This window comes from Castor canadensis, chromosome 2, assembly GCF_047511655.1.
Source record: "Castor canadensis chromosome 2, mCasCan1.hap1v2, whole genome shotgun sequence".
NCBI lineage: Eukaryota > Metazoa > Chordata > Mammalia > Rodentia > Castoridae > Castor > Castor canadensis.
In genome coordinates this window covers 61,494,258-61,506,457 of record NC_133387.1, presented here as the reverse complement: position 1 = coordinate 61,506,457, position 12,200 = coordinate 61,494,258, and positions in this window count along the sequence as shown.

Genomic DNA, 12,200 nt, shown 5'->3' with positions numbered 1-12,200 from the left:
CCAGACTTTTCTAGAGGCTTAGTTACATAAGCATGATTGATTAGATCATTGACCGCTGGTGACATCGTCATCTCCAGTCCTTTCCCTCTTTGGAGGTTAGGAAGTAGAATTAATATTCCAATGATCTAATCTAATCTGGTTGGTTTCCCCAGCAACTAGTGTCATTCTGTGGTTAGCTATGTGCTTTCTCATTAACATAAGCTCAAGTATGATTTTAGGTGGCTTGTTGTAAATAACAGAAAATGTTTCTTCACCTTCATTGCTCTTAATTCCAAGAGTTTTAGGAACTCTGTTCTAGAACTGCTACAAAGAAAAACATATTTATTAATACAAATCATAATATTCACAGGATCTAACTAGGCCACCCAGAATACTTAAGCTTTGAAACTACTGTTCCAATTTGCATCATGTCATATTCTTTCCTTCTGTATAACCAGAGTGACATTTTGCACAATGTAAAGATAGTTAAGCATCCTGTGTATGATATTATAACAAAGACTGAGAGTTAGCAATTTAACACAGACCTTGACGGTGACTGTGAGGTCCTACTATTGTATTTCCCATATAAAAGTAGACTGGTGGGCTGAAGTGGCTCAAGTGGTAGAGTGCCTGCCTAGCAAGAATGAGGCCCTGAGTCAGATCCCAGTATTGCCAAGGCAGTCATGGAAACTCTAATCTTAGGTGATCAGACCTACTGATAGTAGATGATATGACCCTCTCCCTCCATTTTACAAAGGGTCCTGACTTACATCTGCGAGGAAGGAATGCTGAAAAATCTTGCTACACAGGTCTTGTTGGGTTGCCCCACCCAGTCTGTTAGCATTAGATTATATCCTTTTAGTCCATTTATATTCTACACAGTTGTCTAAGCTTTGATAATACCTGTGGGGTGAAGTCTCCATAAAAACCCAAAAGACAGGGTTTGGAGATCCTCCAAAATACCTGAACACAAGGAGATTCTTGGAGGGTGGCACATCTGCACAGGGTATGGAAACTTTGCAGTCCTTTTCCTATAATCATGTATCCCATATTTTGGCCTATATATCTCCTCATCTGTATTGTTTATAATAGCCATTAAATACAAATAAGCATCTAAGTACTCTCTTAAGTTCTATGAGCAACCAGGGGCAGTGGGAACTCTGGTTTAGAACTGGTTTGTTAAAAGCACAGATAAAATAAACTGCAGTTTGTGGTTGACATCTAAAGTGTGATGATGACAGGCTTGGGAACTGAGCCCTTAAACTGTGGGCTATAACACCAGTTCTAGGCAGAGAGTGTCAGAATTAAATTAAATGAAAGTACACTCCACTGGTGTCTGCTACAGAACTGGTTGCTTGCTTGACTGGTTATTCTGTGTGTGTATGGTGAGGGTGTATGAAAACCCACACTCATGGGTGTCAGTATAATAGGAGGAGCTGAATTTGAATTTTTTTTTAAGTCCAATCTCACAGATCTTTCTATTTGCTATTGGATCTTAAGGATTTACTGTTAGGTAGCAATTAGCCATAAGTGGTAGATGAGGCAGAATAGATAGATGAGGAGACAATAAATTATACTATTTTAATCAATATTTAAAGAGACAGACTTAGGCATTAGAATGGAGAATTAAAACCTAAAAAATCAGAACAGCTAGCTCAAGTCCTCCCATCTCCTTTTAGTTGTTTAGGTATAAGAACAGGGCTATCTGTATCCACCTTTCTCTTTTCAAGATGTTAACAAGATCCTTGAATGGGTGGAGAATATCATGTCTAGCAAATGAAAGTTCTAAAGCACACCTTTTGGCAGTGTGATTTCGGTGGGCCTGAATGACCTCTCCCTGTTTTGGCAGTCCTCTCAGCCACCCAGATCCATTATTTTTGATCTGTGTATTTCCCCAGCCCTCCAAACTGGGGCCACCTTTTTGAGTCTTTACTCCTATTTCCTACATGAGAAGGAAATATTTCTCTCCTTTTTTTCTCCATTCTTATCCTAGGTTACTGACTTTCTCTGAGCCTGGGGAGTTGTCTTACAATTTCAAAGAATGAAATCACAGACAAAGAGAGAGAGTAAAGTGGGAGAGTTTGTTGAGATAGAAAAATAGCAGAGTAGAGCTGGGAGGGGTCCCAAGAGAGGGGTGCTAGAGAAGTGATGTGGTCTGAGATTTTTATCCATTTTCTCCAGGGTGTTGCTCAATCTCTATGTTAATTAGATGTGCAGAAAACAGCATCCCAGTTGGCTGTGTCTGCAATGTTCTGATTGGTAGTGCCCTAGTCCTTTACCTGCTCCATCCTGCTTTTCCTTCTTTCCACCCTTTAAGGTCACAGGGGAGTCATAATGGAGATTCCAGGGACCCTTCTGTCCTAGCTATGCTAATTTCAGCTATCTAGCCCAGTTGCTCATTGTTAAACTAAATTCCTTTCCTAATAAGCTTTATTATTATTTTTACCACATTTTTTGCACCAAGGTATATTGCCAGTAATACTGACTGTTAAAGCAATTGAATTACTGTGGGTTAAAAATAATCTTATCCCAATTCTAAAAACCATGTTCAGTGATATACAGTGTCCATAAAGGAGTTCTTTTTAAAGGCACTAATTTTCTTCTTATCAATATTTTAATATCCTAAATCTTTTGTAAATAACACAGCACTGGTGCCATGCATTCAGTGTGAGTTTCCTCAGGAATTCTTAGTAGGCAGAAATAGATGTGATAGCATATTAAGGATATGTTAATAACAGCATATTGTATTCTTGCAAAAATGCAAGAGTGAGTGATTGTTTTCTCACCACATGAATGATAACTATGTGAGGCAATGAATGCATTGAGGGTTAGGCGTTCCATACAGTAAGGATTCAGAACATCATGTTGTACATGATAAATAGAGATGATTTTATCTGTCAGTTTAAAAATAAAAGATCAGGCTGAATCAAGAGCACAGTAGTAGAGAAAGTTCGAGAAATGCATCAGAATTAGAGTGTTCTTTGTACGCATGAAGCAAGGCATGAAAATGAACTTACTGAAACACATTTGATTTCAGGCTGTTAAAAATTGTAGAAGGGACAGAACATTGTAACAAAGAAAATAGTGAAGGTCAAGGGGACAAAGAAGGGCAATTAGATCTTAAAAACATGAAGTTGTGCAACTACGACTCATCATTTAAAAGGCCTGAGGCAGAGCCAGTGACCCTATGTGAAGGGGAACCTTTACATTCCCGGAGGAAAGAAGCCTGATATCAAAGGGTGAAGAGATCAGAAGCACTTTAGTTCTGAGTGACTGGTGAACACTTCATTGCTCCTTGGGATGTTCACTTATGGGGTCTAGCCATCTGGTGGGAGTTAGCAGAAACAGGGCTCAGGGTGAGAGTCTTAAATGTGAGGGGACATATTTATTGTAGATAATGATTTTATAGCCAAAAAGTGAAATTTGTCACACTTCTAGACCATCTTTATAATAACTTAAATTTGATTCTGAGTACCCAAACCCCTAGATGCAGATCAATTCCATCTGCTATTTCTATAAGGTCTCTATTCCTATAAGGTCACAAGTAAGTCTTTACTTTTAATCTCCTCTAAGGCTCCAGGAAGTGGTTCTTGTCTTTTGTTCTTACTGATTATCACTAAAAGGTCCAATGACAAGCTCTTTATGGTGCCTTGAGTTTTTAGTGCTGTGTGTTGCTTCTATGTTATGTTTAGGGTTCAAAATCCTTTTGTGGAAGCTAGGAGTCCTGATACTTCCCCAGGCTCTGCTGCAAGCCATGCAGTCCTATCCCTTTTCCCAGAGTATATTTTGAAGCTGGAGCTAAATCTTCCTTTATGGAATTTTGGAATACTTCTCCTCCAAAGTCTTTTGTCCCTCTTCCTATCTGTGATATCAAGGGTGTTTTCTCTTTTTCAAAATGTTTTATATATGTTTAATTCACACTTAATAATTACACATATTTATGTTCAATGTGACATTTCAATGTATGTATATAAAGTATAATAATCAGATCAGTGTAATTGGCGGATCCATCACCTCAAGCATTGTTTCTTCATGTTGGGAACATTCAAAATCCTCTTAATTAGCTATGCTAAAATATGCAATTAATTGCTGACAGCCACCATTATCTTACTGTGTTGTTGAACTGTAGAAGTTGTTTCTTCTATCCCATTGTTCCCCTGGACCTGTTAACTGTTTTCTCTTTTTCTTCCCTAAAGTTTTTTTTTTCCTTTTGAGTAGGGCAGGTGAGTACCTTCTTTTGTTGAGGTCATTCTTATCCAGGTTCCTTATCTAGTTTACAGAACAGTTCTCACAAGGATAATAAGAAATACCATTATTGATGTATATAGAAACTCACTTTACTGCACACAGTGGATAACTGAAGGCATTAGGACTTGATTCTCTTGTGAAACCCTAGTTCAGAAAGGCTCTAAGGGATCATGGAGCTTCCTTCTTTAAATCACGCTGTCTGTGTACATGCTCAGAGTACCATACAGAAAACAGACTAAGGGCTATACCTTTGGGTTTTGAATTAGTTTCCACCACCTTGGCAAAAGATCTCAGGGAGTCTGAAATAGTCTGCTCTCTTTGCCTTCCAAAAGACTTCTGTGGTATTTAGAGACTTTTAACTGTCCAAGTGATGGGGCTTGAGGTTACCTATGCTTAACTCCCTCTGCCACCACCACCTACGCCTGTGCCTCTGTCTTCCATTCCTTCTGTAGTGTGTCAGGATCCCTGGATTTCAGTCACCTTTAGTCTCAATGCTCCCTTCCTAGAATCTGAAAGTCTTCCCTATGATCCTCACTCTTAAACATACTCCATCCATTCTTTGTTTTTCTCCAGATAATTAGCATTAATTCTGTAATGAGCATTGGCTTTTTAAAAAGACAGTGAGAGCAGTTGACTTCAAGCAGTCTTCGTTTTTACCATTCATGAAAATGAATATTTATAACAAGGAAAGGAAAAAGCTTTAGTATGTACTTGGAAGAGAGATGAAAGGAGATGTAAACATAAATAGAAATATCTCTGCACACTCTTTTGCACAAAATTTAGAGCTATGTGTGGGCAAGAAAGGAGATAGGAGACCAGGCAGAGAATGAGTCCAGCTTCCTGGGTCAGTGGGAACAGTGTATAGAGTTCTAAGAGTGTCTTTTTCATCACTACACTTGATACCAGAGAGCCAATATCAGAAAATCAGCCAAAGTGATTTATAAGGCTGAGGTATTATATTAAATTATAATATTATATTACAGTTTTATAGTGGGTCTGAGTCTAAAGGTTAAATCTAGTGATCTTAAGAGAGGAATTTGGTGTTTTGGAACCAAGTCAAGCAGATTTCAGACTACTGACAACATAGCAAAGTTGCATGGAGCAAGGATATTCCTGAGATATGGAGAAATGGTCAAACTGAGATATATGTACTTCCTGATATCCCTAGTGAAGATAGCAGTCTAATTCTGCATTTTGATTGTAGAAAAACAAATGAGGCCCATGGAAAACAGAGCCTACTATGTATTTGTTTCTTGCTTTCATATGGCTCAGAAAATCAAGTGAGTCTATTTGGTTGCAACACAGACCTCTGGCACAAGTATATCATGTGGTTGTCCTTGAACTATGAGGCAAGACTTCTACTTTCTGATAAGCCTCACGCTTACCTGACATTCCAAATCCCACCAGCATGGGGTACATGTATTGGCAGAGTAAGGAACTAATAGATACACACAGTGCTAATGACATAATTTGAGAATAAAATAATGAGTATTATGCGAACTTTCTGTCATGGTACCAAAATATCTGAAACTAGCTTATAAAAAGGAAGGGTTTATTTTGACTCATGGTTTCAGAGGTTTCATTCCATGGTCATTTGGCTCCATTACTTTTGGGCCTCTGCTGAGGCAAAAACACCATGGCAAGAGTGAATAGTGGAAGAGGTCTGTTCACCTTGTGGCACCCAAGAAGCAAAAAAGGACAGAAGAGTCTGGGGTCCCCTTAACCATTTTAAGGCATGCCCCAAAGACCTAAATTCTTGCATTAAGCCCCACTTCTTAAAAGTTCTACCATCTTGCAATAATGCCACAGGCTGGAAAACCAATTCTTCAACACATGGGCCTTTCTTGGCTATTTAAGATCCAAACTATATCAGGTGTCAATCATGTAAGTGTTCATGGGTTTGTGAGTGAATCCCAAAGAGTCAGGGAGATCTCACTGGTAAATATCAATTTCTAGTTCGCTCTTCATATGCAGGTCTAACACTGACTTCCATTGCCAATTGCCATTAGAAGCTCTCATGAGGACTCTGAGTAGTAATCATTGGATTAAATAAAATATTCTAAATGAGATCATCTATGCAATCATCCTCATGTCTAGCACAAACAGATAATCTACCTTCTTTATTAGGCACATGTGTTAGGGATTGTGTTAAGAGATTGTGCACAGCAGCTCCCCAAGGCACAGTTAGGAGAAAATAAGTTCAAGAACATTGTGGATTTTAGTTGCTTTGATGAATACATACATTTCATTGCTTTTTCTTCTTCTATACTCTTTTCAGTGTCAAATATTCTGAAATTCTAGTAAATGTACGTTTTATATACTTATGATTAAGTTTTAGTATTGGATTCAGCTCTTAGAGACCCTGTGTTTTCCAGGGAGTAATTTGTGTATTATAACAGTTTTAATTTAGACTGCTTAAAACATCACTTAGCATGGCTTATTGCACATAATGACGACAAGTAAATATTTATATAAATATTTATTTATACAATAAATATATAATTACATATATTTATTTATACAATAGATATATATTTATTTATACAATAAATATATATTTATTTATACAATAAATATATATTTATTTATACAATAAATATTTATTGTATAAGGAGACTTGGGGCTAGTAATATTAATATTGAAAAACAGAATACAAATATGCTTGCTATTTTGCTGCTTCCTGCAAATAATGCTTTGAGGAGCAGAGGAGTCTCTAGTTCTCTGGCTGTGGTCCTGCTTGGCCTGTTAGACTCAATTCAAGTGTTTCTTCCTAAAAGATGGTTTCTGCATTCCCTAAAACTGTCATATTTCCATCTTTAGTGCCCCATGTATATAATTTCTGTCCCAGACTTGTCCTGATATATTATGTTAATGATGTTTTCTCTACATGCTTGTTTTCTTCACCAGAATATGAACTTTTTAAGGACCAGAACTATATGATTCTTGTATCTGCTATGTCTGCAATACAGAATGTGCTAAATAAGTAGTATTTTTAGAATAAATGAAGATATTGTCCGTTTTGCCAGATGACTCTTTATTGTTCTGCATCTGAATGAAAGTTTCACTTTTATGTGGTTGTATAAAAGTTAAAACACTGTAGAAAATGGTTTCATACTTCTTCATTTTATTATAGCCATATATATATATATATATATATATATGCCCTAACATTTCGACCAAGTAACTTTTGTGGAAAATAAATTTATTCAATGTAATTGTTTGGAAGATAATTTATAGATATCTTTAATTCTTGGAACATATTTTTTTGATAATTTGCAATTGTACTCACTTGTCTCAGTTAACCACGTTGAAAATTTCAGTTTAAAGTCTTATAATGGAGATGATAATACAACATGATCTAAGAACTGAAAAAGCCTCCTCCGACTATGTAGCTAAAGTTATTTATGATGGCTTTAAACAAACAAAAGAAACCTGCAGAAAAAGTAAAGTAGTTTTCAAATTCTTCCAAATAAATAGCAGAATACTTTAGTCACCCATGAAGAGCATCTGATTTCTTAAAACAAGTAGGTTCCTTAAAATAGATAACATTCCAAAATGTGTGGGTCTTTGGATAGTATAGATCAAAATAAGTAACATGAATGACATGGAACTTTCAGATGATTACTGTATCTCTTGGTTAACAGAAAGTTTAGAATCAAATTTAAACCTTATAAATAAGTACATTAATATGTTAATGGAAACTATGAGGTAAATATACAATTTTTATTTCAACTAGCTCTTTGACCCCTGATCCATACATTTCTGCCATACAGATCTTTAAATAGTTTACTGAATTTGACTTTGGGCTACATCAAGTTTTGGATATTTGTAACCCATGAAAACCTGACTGCAAAGTGCAGAGTGCATTATGTTTTCTGCTTGTGCCCACACTCCTTTTCAGTGCTGTAATCCTAGCTCTGAAGACTTTCCTGCCTTCCCATCTTATCTTCCCATACTCTCTCCACAAGGCATTCTTTGATCCCTTCTCTTTTCTGTCAGTAACTACTCTTTGTCCTTTATACCTTATTTTGAATTCAACAGTATAATGCTAATTTAAAACAGATTTTAGCAATGAAATGAACAGTGGCTTTTCTTTAGTTAAAACAAGTCTTAAAGTAGGAATATTCTTATGATCCCTAATTAAGTTTTACCTAAATATTGAAGAAGCAGAGTAACTATATTATCTGAGAAGAAGGGATAAGCCAGGATAGTGGTGTTGGTCTGTAATGCCAGCTACTTGAGAGGAACAGTCCAGATAAAAAGCTAGCCAGACCCTGTGTCAAAAATTAAATAAAAACAAAGGGACTGGGGCCATGGCTCAAATGACTAAGAGTTGCCAAGTATGCATGAAACCCTGGGTTCAATGTTGGTAGCTAAGTTCGGAAGGGATTGGGTTGACAAGGGACCACACAACATACAGAAAATACCAGAGTGCTTTAAGTAATGGGAAAGGAGTGGCTAATTCTAAGAGGAATTTCACAAGAATGGATGGATAGAGAATAAAAGTAGACTTTCATTTATGTCAGATTTTTCCCTAGGAGAATCACTGGTATTTTAGTCTTGAGAGTTTCATTCTGGGTGTTCACAGTAGTACTCATCTCCTGCTTGTTGTCTGGCTTTGTTATGGGCACTGGGTCATGAAGCAGTAAATGATAAGGATACATGGATCATTGAATAATTTTTTATTTCCATTTAAGAGATGGAAAAATTGAGGTCCAGAGAAAATGTCTCACGGTTCCTGGGGACAGTCTTGGCAGAATTGCCTCCAGAAGGAAATCCTATCATTGGTAAGAACATGAATTAACTTGGAGAACATTATGCTAAATTATATAAGCCAGACACAGAAAGATAAATACTTTTTGATCTTACTTATTTGTGGAATTTAAAAAATTTGAACTCATAAAAGTGCAGAGTAATTGGTGGTTACCAGGGGCTGGGAAGGGGAGATATTGTATGGGAACTATTGTTTAAAGATTAAAAAAAATATACAGTTAGGCAGAAAGAATAAGTTTGGAGATCTATTATGTAGTAAAGTGACTAGTTGACGTATGTAGACTCGAAAATTTCTAAGAGATTTTAAATGTTCTCATCACAACAACTTGGTATGTGAAGTGATGAATCTGTTAATTCGCCTGATTTAATCATTCTACTATATTAATATGTCACAATATTATATGATATTCACTTGTATAATTTTTTTACAAAAGGAATCCATGTCATGTAGGTCTTCTCATTGCACTTTGTAGACCAGAACTATAAATTGGACTTTAGATTTGTCCTTTTAGTAAGACACTGTTATGCTTTCTCCCAGCATGCGTTCATTTCTTCTTCAGTTATGAAGTATTGTTCTTTCTTACATTTCCTTGTCATTCCCTCTATTCCCCAACAACCTTTTGGAATTTTTCCTTGCATTGTACATGTTGCTACATCACTTAAAATAGACTCAGTCAGGTTCCCATGATAATCTCTGCCCTAATCATATCGGCCAAGATGGCAGGAAGGCAGGACTTGTCACAGCACATTACCTAAGTGTCCATGATGCAATCAGACACTGTGGCACAGGACAAAGTGAGCAGAGGGAGAGAAAGAAATGAGGTAGATAAAGGGAGAAGGTGAAAGCCACAGAACTGCTACTGTATTGCACTAGAGACAGAACAGGCCACCAGGTTCTTCTGCAACCATACTGTTATAGAGAGTTTACTGATGGAGGTTTAAATCATACTTAGAGTCTAATTATGTGAAACAGTATTAAGTCACTTCATTCATGATGAGAGACAAGATATTGATATGCCATTTGCAGCACAGAGCATGCACACTGAACTTAGAATTTCCCTAAAGGAACTGGGACACCCAAAACTGTAGTAGGGGGTCTGGTTCAGTCACTAATATTGTTTGTATTTCACTTTTCCTTATATTTCTCTTTGAATATTCAGTAAAAAAATGGTGATTAATACACTGTAATTTAAGAAAAGACATATTTTGTTTGGGTTTTTTGGTAGTACTGAGAATTGCTAGGTAGGCACACCACCACTTGAACCACTTCACCAGCCCAGTGTACTCTAATTTTATATTCAGTAATGTCTAGTGAATATAGTGATTGTGGTAAGGGATACTTAGCAATATCTTCATCTGTCTCTTGTAAAGGGACAACAAGTATTATGATATTTTAATAAATTATCTTGTCCTACCTCTATTGTCAGAAGCCTTAAGATTATCAGTTATGTGTACACAAGACTTTTGCATGGTATCAGTAAACAAGAAGAAACATTCTGGGAGTGGGAGGTATAAAAGACATCTGGTGCTGGAGAATCTACAGTATGAGTACACTCTGTTTGTTGAAGCTTGATTTCTCTGGAGAGGAAATGTATTCCCTTTTCATTTACAGCATCTCCCAGGTAAGAGACAAGTGTTCTTAGGCCATTCTGCTTGCTCTTTCAATCAATTCTTTGCTAGCTTTTCTTTGAGGCTGTGTTAATCTTGAAGTTAGTAGTATCATTTTGGAAAAGGAGGTATAAGAAGGAATAAAAGGACAAAGTCTATGAAAGACAATGACTTGACATGTTATTTCTCAAAAGTCCTTAAGGAATTTTCAATTATATCATCAACTTGCCCCAAACCAAATGAAAAATAATTTTACACTGAATTAATATTTATAAGATAGATGTAAAAATAATGTTTTTTGTGAGACAATTACAGTTTCATTTCTCATACCAACATAAACACTTATATTCTATTATTTATATACTTATTAATATATTATAAATTAAGAATATAATTTTAACTCTTGAAGCCTAAGTAATGTTTCCTCTTGAAAAACCATTAAAACTGTAGCTTTCATACTGTATCATAATTTTGTGGTTTTAAAACTAATATTTTTGTTGTCCTCTCTACAAAAGACAAACACGCTCCCTAAATATAATTAGAAAAATAATTAAAAATGAGAAAATGCATGCAATTTTTTCTGCTATCTAAAAAAATGACCACTATAAATTTTTTGTGTGCAAAGGATACAAAGTTTCCTTCCAGTGCAAAGGATATTTCTTGGACTGGTGGAGTGACTCAAGTAGTAGAGTGCCTGCCTAGCAAGTGTGAGGACCTGAGTTCAAACTGCAGTACTTCAAAAAAATTACAAACGATATTTCTTATTGCCTAAGAATAGCACTTACTGAAGAGCAACTACTGCATAACCTCACACAATTTAAAAAATAATGTTATTAATTTTTTTAAGAGATGCAGAAATAAAATGTGTATACTTACTAAATCCCTAATTATAATCTAGTGTTCCTTACTTAATAGTTTACCAAGTAACATGCAACAGCTGCAGATCCATTTTAGAGCACTATCAGGTGTGAATAAGATAATAAAACTCTCACCCCCAAAGATCTGCTTGTTATAATACTCCAGTAATTAATTCATAAACTCTCCTTGAACAACATGTTTTAAAGACTCAAATCACCCTCCCCTACCCAATCCCACCTTGGCTTGACCAGCAGTTGTCCACTTCCCATACTCCCTTGCTTTATACAACAGAGAAATGTTTTAGAAAGTGATTATCTACTGATTTATAACTCTGATGCTTGAAATCAAAAGAAAGTAGGAGTAAAGGAGTCAGTTTGGGAAAGGAAATGAAGAGAAAAATGCATCCGAGCCAGAAATGGTAATAACTGGTTTCATTTAATCATTTTGCAATGTTATCTCCTCTCCTCCATAACAGGCTTCACACATTTTCTTACAATTTTTGCAAAGCATGCATGATTATCTTCACATCTATAAAGAAAATATTTTACCTGTAAGTGTGGTCAGGTTGTCTCTAAAGACTTAAAAAGATTTGTTTGTGTTGATTCTTTCTTCAGTAAAAGAGAAAATGTACAAAGTCAATGGTCCATTGGTCTCTTAACACTCCTGGGATTTTTTTCTCAGTTTGTGTCTAAAATATTTGTCTTTACCACTGCCCGAATGAAGAGTTAAAGTGT